The following is a 9,755-nucleotide window of genomic DNA, read 5'->3' on the forward strand; positions in this document are numbered from 1 at the left end:
ATTTCAGATTAATGTAAGGCAATTAGAACATCCCTTTATCTGTAGACTGACCATTTCGACAATCCTGGTTTACACCTATTGTCCCTGAATAATTATTTATAGTGCACCTTTGCACTCTCAAAAAGTTCCACTGTGGAAAATGAATTATATTGTCAACCTACTTATTCAGGATTCCAAGACAAATACCTCTGATCCACCCAAGGTAGCATAAGCATCAACAAGGACAAACAGCCTTCCTAGGTGACTTGAAAGAACAGGTTGGGGACTTAGAAATGGTACTCATTCTTCTCTAGTGCAGATATCAACCCTATCTTTCTGTGAGGTTGCATATCACTGAAAAAAATTAATCTGGAGATTTCATCTATTCCCATTGAAAGAAAAATTTATTATAAGACAGTATCGGTCAGGGTCCCAACAGGAAACAGACAACCCACCTAAACTAGGACCATTCAAAGAGAGTATATTTATGACAATGTGGTTATAGGGGGACCACAAAGGATAGTACGTAAGCCTAATGCTTCATGCTAACCAAGCTGTCATCATGATAGGCCCCAGGAAGGAGGGGAGGGAGAGCATCTTGCACAACTGGCTTCTTGAGAGGAGGAGAGACCCCTCAAGACACAGCTCAAGTCTCCCTTCTCTTATGAACCAATCCCACAAACAATCTGGCCCATGAAGATGTCACCCTGAAGGACAAACTGCACCACACATCCAGCTCTTACACACGCTGTGTTCTTACACACCCTTGCACAGTACAAATAGGTCCTGTCTTTTCATCTAGACCATAAACTCTATGAAGGCAGAGGCCACATCTCTTATCTCTGTATCACAAGCATTGTAACACCAGTGGCTCCAAACCTTTTATTTTTCCAACATAGCACATAAAATCAATGACATTCATAGATAAGACATTCCCCCAATGTATTCCCTGGGTTACACGTAATTCCCACTGTGCTCCACCATTTCTCTCCCGCTCAAGCAAGCAGAGCAAAATGAAGATGAGCGAGGTCAGGTCATTTTACAGATAGTCTTGAATCCACTCTGTCTTTTTTTTCCAATGTAATATTTTTTCTTTTTTAATTAATTATTTTTCATTGAAGTAGAGTTGATTTAACACTCTGAATTTTAATGTAAATTATATACAGACTTTGATGATCTGATACTATTAAGTGATGTCTGGCAACACATCTCACAACTGCTCCTGCCCACTTTGTCTTAACAGCACAAGTACATAATGTATCTGATGGTGAGAGGCTGGAAGGGGTCACCAAGTGGCTAGGAAGTGTGGAAGAAAAGGCTGTCTCCCTCACTTCAAACACAGGTGCAGGACCATAGCAGAGACCCCAACCCTGGGATGCTATTGCTGGATCGAAGAAGAGATCCCACATTTACAAAACCAGAAGGGAGGAGCTAAAACGTGCCTTACACACTACCTACTCCACCCCTGAATTTCACAGATGAGGAAATTGGGTTATGAGATCTTCCTGTGATCACACAAGATACTCCTCAAGGCACTACTGGAACCCTGAACTCAACTGAAGACAATTTAAGAAAAAACAACAACAAAACTCTTTTCTTGCCTGGGAATGAATGAATTCATTCGTACTTACCGAACGTAGATATTTACTGAGTGTCTGCCTTGTGCCAGGTAATGCGGATACACGGTAAACAAAAACAAAGAAGGGCCTGCTCTCAAATGGGGGTAGCATTTTATCTAGGTCACCGAAGACTTTCTGATAAAGCGATGTTGAAGCAGAGAGGTAAAGGGAGGGAGGGAGTCACGTGGTTCCCTAGGGCAAGAGTGTTATGAGAAGCAGAGCAGTGTGTGCTTGGCATGTTCCAGGTGAGAAGGCCACTGTGACTTGTCTGGAGGGGGAACGAGGGACAAGGGACTAGAGATGAGATGAGAGATTGGGGTGGGGGTGGGAGGTGGCCAGATCATGAAGGGTCTTGCATTTTATGGCAAGTGAGATGGGAAGTCACTGAGGAATTTTCAGCAGAAGTGGAGTATAATTTATGTCTTTAAAATATCAGTCTAGATAGTATGTGGGGAAGAGACTTGTCAGATCAAGGGGAGAAGCAAGGAGGGAGCTAATGCAATGATCTAGGAAAGAGATAGGGGCAGTTTGGACTAGGGTGATAGACATGAGGTGATGAAAAGCGGTCAGATTCTGAACATATTGTTACAAGACTGCTGACAGAATTTGAGCATTGATTGAATGTGAAATGTGAGCGGAAGAAGGGAGTGACAGACGAGGTCCAGGTTTTTGGCCTGAGTAACTGAAAGATTGAAGTGGACACTTACCAAGAGAGAAGAATGAGAGAAAGCAGGTTTGAAGAGGAAGGTCAAGAATCTTTCTGAACATGCTAGTTAGATCTGCCTTTTAGAAATCGAAGCGGGTCATCCAGCAGGCCAGTGGACACACAGCTGTGGAGTTCAGAAGAGAGGCTGGGGGCATCTGCACAGAGGCGGCATACTGAGTCATCTGACACCATGTGAGGGCAGACAGAGAAGAGCCCAGGACGGAGCCCAAGTTCAAGTACTAGGTTGCCCTTCCCAAACATCACATGTGGACTTTAACTGAGACTTTCTGCAGACAGTGGCTCTTCTTTCTCCTTTACCATCAGCTGAAGGACAATTCCCTGGTAGAATGTCAATAAGCCTCTCCTTTCTACTTCAGGAAGCAGCACTCCCCTTTCAGCCTGCTTACCACTCCAGCAGGAAGAATGGTGAAGGGACAAAGGAACCAGCCCAGAGAACAGGAGCACTGCCAATGTGGGATGGTGAGTATGAGAGAGAAGTGACACCTCCCAGACCTCTCCTAGACATCGATGACTAAGCAATCCCCAAATAGAATGGGCAATGAGAGAAGCAGAGGCAAACCAAGTCAGCAGGTGAGCAAACTTCTTGATAAGGGGCACATCCTGATGAGGGAGGGAGTCTGATCACAGCCCAGAGTGGTGATGGTCATGTCCTTCACGCTATAAGGGATGACTGGCTATAAGGGCCGAGAGTTACAGATACTGCAAGTTGAACCATTTTTGTTGCCAAGGACAGAGCAACAGCAGCAGGTCCTGACAATCAGCTGAGGCAGGGGCTTCGACTGGGCTCTGGGAAACCCCTTATGGATTATTTAACTTCTCCAAGAATTGGCTTTCTCTCTACTATGAGTTGGAAATGGTTAAATGGAGCTTCTTTATGGAGAAAATTTTTCAGAAATAACTTATGAAGAATTAGCTTCTGAGTAAAAATAGCATCACCACATTAAGTTTTAGACAGTTAAAAATAGGTAAACTCCCATTGTGATGAACTCAAGGAACTTGCCAATTATTTTAATGAACTAAAATGGTGCAAAATTAACACATTGCTAGAAACCAGGTTCCAGGTTGAGGGATCTGGAGGACAAAGAATGCCCACATCCGGCTTCTGTTATCCACAAGCAAAGGGAAGTGAACCCAGTAGGGGAAAGAAATATCAGGAATACACAAATACATATATTCCCCCTTTCTTTCACTGGATGCTGGGCTTTTGTTGTATGTGCATTTTTTTATTTAATTCTTTGGAATATGATATGGCACCTAATTAGATGGCTAGTCTTTCTAGGTGGAGAATAAGAGTTACTGAAGAAAAATCACTTCTATTAGAACAAACCTGCTAGGAAAAGCTCAGCTATCCTGTCATCCACAATGCAGGTAGCACACAATCAATTTCTCTTAGTGTTGGAGTGACTAATATGGGCAGTAACTCTATCAGATGATATTGCACATGACTGACTGAAGACAGAGCAAGAAAGTACTGTTTGCAGAGTATAACAAAACAGCCATAAGTTATCATTCTGAAGTCAGAGAGAGAGAGATGTCCATATCCTAGCTCTACAAATTTCTAGCTGTGTGACCTTGAGCAAGTTGCTTTACCTCTCTGTGTCTTGTTTCCCTCTTCCATAAAATGAAGAAGTAGCACCTATCTCATAGGGTTATGAGAACTGAATATGATGATAAAATGTACAGTACTTAGTACATACCTGAAAGCAGCTATTAACCATTCATAAAATGAATCATGAGAAATTTTTTACCATCTAGAAAATGTTCTTATAATGATATTTATTGTGTTGGGATTTAAATGAGAAAGACATCAAGAGACATCTGAAATGCCAATGCAGCTACCCAGGGGTTCTCTGGTAAACTCAGATCTCTAATGGGCATTTATAAAAGAAGGAAAGAAGGATACAGAACCAGAGCAAGATGTTTTTAGTAGCATAAACTGAGTGCTTGGCAATATAACATACAAAATGAATGAAGGTTTGCCTCATAGAAAAAAAAGATCAGATTTGTGGCTACCGGGGGGAGGGAGCCATGGAGAGGGAATTGGATGAAGGTGGTCAAAAGGTATAAACTTCCAATTATAAGATAAATAAGTAATAGTGACAAAGACAAAAAATTTTTAAATTATCTCTTTAAGGAAAAAGTATATGATATTGATGAAGTACTGTAAGACACCATCAGTATTCTAACTAAAACTTGCCACTTGAAATTTCAAAGATGAAATGATACTTAACAAAAAACAAAAATTGGGAAAATCAGTTTAATGGCAGAATTTGGATTAATCTGTCTTCAATGTCCTGCAGAGAGGGAGGCCCTTCTGGAGTAAAAAGGCACTGACAACACTGTTCACTTATCCACATTCCAGCAAGGATGGACGGCTGGCTGCTGGAAAGTTGTGCACAACAGGCCAAGGGATTAATATAGTATGATGCACATAGCCACGATGCGAGAATTTTCTGGTCAATGTTTAGCAAAATCATTATGTGGGAGAACCCATTTACTATTTTGTTATGAATTATACATTGATTAGGGTTGCCAGATTTACAAAATAAAAATACAGGGCACCTGGACTTTCCTGGTGGCGCAGTGGTTAAGAATCCGCCTGCCAATGCAGGGGACATGGGTTCGAGCCCTGGTCTGGGAAGATCCCATGGGCTGTGGAGTAACTAAGCCCGTGCGCCACAACTACTGAGCCTGCACTCTAGAGCCCGCAAGCCGCAACTACTGAGCCCACATGCCACAACTACTGAAGCTCACGAGCCTGGAGCCCGTGCTCCACAGCAAGAGAAGCCACCGCAATGAGAAGCCACTGTAATGAGAAGCCCATGCACCGCAACAAAGAGTAGCCCCCGCTCAACGCGACTAGAGAAAGCCCACATGCAGCAATGAAGACCCAACACAGCCATAAATAAATAAATAAATAAAATTTTCTAAAAATACAGGGTATCCAGTTAAATTTAAATTTCAGATAATAATAATAATTTTTAGCATAAATATGTTCCATGCAATATGTGGCTACCCATCACTGGGCCACCAGTAACTTGTCACTTAAGTAGGACCGGACGCAGGGAAGGAAGCAACTTCCTTCAGTTTTGGCAGATAGCACAAGTTCTGTGTGACACTGCTCCTTGTTTCTGAGGAAGGCATTCAGCATTGATCACCTCCAATGAACTAGCCCAGTGGTTTCTAAACACACACACGCACACACAAGAGTTATTTAGAAAACAACTTTTGATGTGAAATCCTAACATGTTAAACAGATTTTTTTCTAAAAGGAGGGTAAGGACCTCTGGTTGAATGGAGAAGTTAAGGGTAGGATGGAGGAAGATGGACGGTCTAGATCTCTGCCCACTTACCATCATCTCTGCCCTCATAGCAGCCCCAAAGGATCTCCTTGGAACAAAGGGACTCTACAGAACAGATGTAGAATATCAATCATTTATTTCATCAGGCCCACCAAGTCTTACTTAAAACTGAATGGCCAGATCCACTTAATGTAAGCCTTACTTGTACATGTCCTTGTCTATGCCAGAGTTTCTTCTTACTGCAGACAATATCATCAAACTCCCACAAGAGAGACACTGGAGTCCTATTTGACTCATCTCAGTCCTTCTTCTGCCATAACCAATCTGTTGCCACAGTCTGCTGTTTTTTACTTTGCAACAACTGTGCCTCTGTGACATGAAAGAAGCAGCTAAAAACAGAAAAAGTCTCCCCAACAATTCATCTTATCCATCATGGTAACAATTATCTAGGAATTGAAATAAACTTCCAGACGCTTTAAGTAAATTTTCTAGTCATACTCTAGATATTTACTAGCACAAAGACATAGCCAACACTCTCCACTCAGCCCTTCCTCTCAGAGTTGGTTTAGAAGAATGTTCTCATCGTGGGTGCAAGAAACACTGCTGTCACACAGAAGTCTTTTCCCTCACCCATTGCTACAACTATCTGCAAGGCTGCCATGCCATCTCCTGCAGACCTACCTCCATTTGGTACGTGAGGAATGTCCTTGAACACACTTTTCAGGTTTATTCAAATCCTTGTTATTCTTGTCCTCCATAATGTCTTTTTAATGTACTTCTCCCTGGCCCCTGTCTGGGAGTAATCATCCACTGTGATTTTACCCCAAGCCATTCTCCACAAAAGACCTTATATTTTTGAAATGAAGCACCACAAAGTCATTCCCAGAGCACATGGAGAACATCCCTGACCAGCTTAAAAAGCCAACTTCAAACCAATGGACAGCTACTTTTCATTTAAGGACATATGTCCATTCAGTTTGCTCATTTAAAGTGATGTGCCTACAAAAAAGCTACTAAAACTAATTAGTGAATTTGGCAAAGTTATAAGATTCAAGATCAATACACAAAAATCAATTGTATTTCTATATACTAGCAACAGAGAATCACAAATTGAAAAATAATAGTACCATTTGCAATACCATCCCAAAAAAGTAAAATAGGTAGGGATAACTCTGACAAAAGATTATGCAGTACCTGTACTGAAAATGACAAAACAATGCTGAGACCAATTTTTAAGGACCTAAATAAAACCATGTTCATGAATTAGAAAACTCAATAATGTTAAGATACTAATTTTCTGCAAATTGATCTAGACAATAGACAGTCAATGCAACTCCAATCAAATCCCCAAAAATCAGCATACTAATTCTAAAATTCGTATGAAAATTAAAGGACAGAAGAGTGAAAACAACTCTGACCAAAAAAGAACAAAGTTGGAGGACTAACAGCACCTAATTTCAAGACTTATTATAAAGCTATGGTAATCAAGACACATGGTATTGGTGGAAAGACAGACAAACACATCAATGAAACAGAATAAAGAATTCAGAAATGGAATCATAAACATACGCATTTTTTTAAAAGGTGAAAAGGCAATTAGTGGAAAAAGGACAATCTTTTCAACAAACGGTGCTGAAACAACTGGATTGTCATATGCAAAGGAGAAGGAGGAGAAAAAGAAGGGGGAGAACTTTAATCCATATTTCTACACATGTAATAATTAATTCAGAATGGTTCATTGACCTAAAACTATATGAGACTAAACCTAAAACTATAAAACTTCTGGAAGAAAACATGATAAAAGCTTTGTGATCTTGCGTTAGACAAAATTTTCTTAGATGACACCAAAATCCATAATCCACAAAGGAAAAATAAATCAATAAATTGGATTTCATCAAAATTAAAAACATACACTGTTCAAAAGACACTACTAGGGTAATTAAAAGAGAAACCACAGACTGGAAAAAAGTATTGACAAATCAAATATTTGATAAAGGACTTGTATCCAGAATATATAAAAAAAACTCTTAAAATCAATAACAATAAAAGCAACCCAATAAAAAATGATCAAAAGGTTTGAACAGACACATCACCAAAAAAGACATATGGATGGCAAATAAGCACATAAAGAGATGTTCAACATTATTAATCATTATAGAAATAAAAATTAAAACCATAATGGAATGCCACTACATACCTATTTGAATAGCTGAAATTAAAGAGTGAGTACACCAAGGGTTAGTGAGGATGTACAGAACACAGAACATTTATATACTTCCTATAGGAATGTAAAATGCTAAAATTGTTTTGGAAAACAGTTTGACAGTTTCTTAAATAAACATATACCTACCATATATCCAGCCATTACATTCCTAAGTATTTGCCCAAGAGAGCTTAAAGCACATGTTAATACAAAGACATGAACATGAATGTTCATAGCAGTTTTACTGCAATAGCCAAGAACTGGAAACAATTCAAACATCCATCAACATATGAATAGATAAGCAATCTGTGGTATATCCAGCCAATGGAATACTATTCAGCAGTGAAAAAAGGAATGACCTGTTGAAACATGCAATAACATGAATAAATTTCAAAATAATTATTCTGAGTGAAAGGAATCAGACTCCCCCCCAAAAAAAGAGTAGGTGCTGTATGATTCCATTTACATTAAGTTCAAGAAAATGCTAACTAATCCATAATGACAGAAAGAAGATCAGTGGTTGCCTAGGGACAATGGAATAGGAGGGATTACAAAAGGTTACAAGAAAACTTTTGGAAGTGATGGGTGTACATATCTTGATTATGGTGATGGTTTCAAATGTGTATACGTGTCAAAATACATCAAACTGTATACTTTAAAGATGCGCAATTTATTGTGTGTCAATTAAACTTTGACAAAGCTGTTTAAATAATTTTTTAGTGAAGTACAGTTGATTTACAATGTTGTGTTAGTTTCTGGTGTATAGCAAAGTGATTCAGTTTTAGATAAACATGTATATATGTGTGTGTGTGTGTGTGTACATATATAAAGAGTATATATATTTATTCTCTTTCATATTCTTTTTCATTACAGGTTATTAAAAGATATTCAATATAGTTCCCTGCGCTTGTCTTGTATCTATTTTTTTTAATTTTTTAATTTAATTTTATTTTTTTATACAGCGGGTTCTTATTAGTCATCAATTTTATACACATCAGTGTATACATATCAACCCCAATCGCCCAATTCATCACACCACCACCCACACCGCCCAACGGCTTTACCCCTTGGTGTCCATACGTTTGTTCTCTACATCTGTGTCTCAATTTCTGCCCTGCAAACCGGTTCATCTGTACCATTTTTCTAAGTTCCACATATATGCGTTAATATACGATATTTGTTTTTCTTTCTGACATACTTCACTCAGTAAGACAGTCTCTAGATCCATCACGTCTCAACAAATGACCCAATTTCATTCCTTTTTATGGCTGAGTAATATTCCAATGTATATATGTGCCACATCTTCTTTATCCATTCGTCTGTGGCTGGGCATTTAGGTTGCTTCCATGACCTGGCTATTGTAAATACTGCTGCAGTGACCACTGGGGTGCATGTGCATTCCAATGTATATATGTGCCACATCTTCTTTATCCATTCGTCTGTGGCTGGGCATTTAGGTTGCTTCCATGACCTGGCTATTGTAAATACTGCTGCAGTGACCACTGGGGTGCATGTGCCTTTTTGAATTATGGTTTTCTCTGGGTATATGTCCAATAGTGGGATTGCTGGATCATATGGTAAATCTATTTTTAGTTTTTTAAGGAACCTCCATACTGTTCTCCATAGTGGCTGTATCAAGTTACATTCCCACCAACAGTGAAAGAGGGTTCCCTTGTCTCCACACCCTCTCCAGCATTTATTGTTTGTAGACTTTTTGATGATGGCCATTCTGACTGGTGTCAGGTGATACCTCATTGTAGTTCTGATTTGCATTTCTCTAATGATTAGTGATGTTGAGCATCCTTTCATGTGTTTGTTTGGCCATCTGTATATCTTTGGAGAAATGTCCATTCAGATCTTCAGCCCATTTTGGGATGGGATTGTTTGTTTTTTTGATATTGAGCTGCATGAGCTGCTTGTAAATT

This window comes from Physeter macrocephalus, chromosome 8 (assembly GCF_002837175.3).
Source record: "Physeter macrocephalus isolate SW-GA chromosome 8, ASM283717v5, whole genome shotgun sequence".
In the NCBI taxonomy this organism is placed as follows: domain Eukaryota; kingdom Metazoa; phylum Chordata; class Mammalia; order Artiodactyla; family Physeteridae; genus Physeter; species Physeter macrocephalus.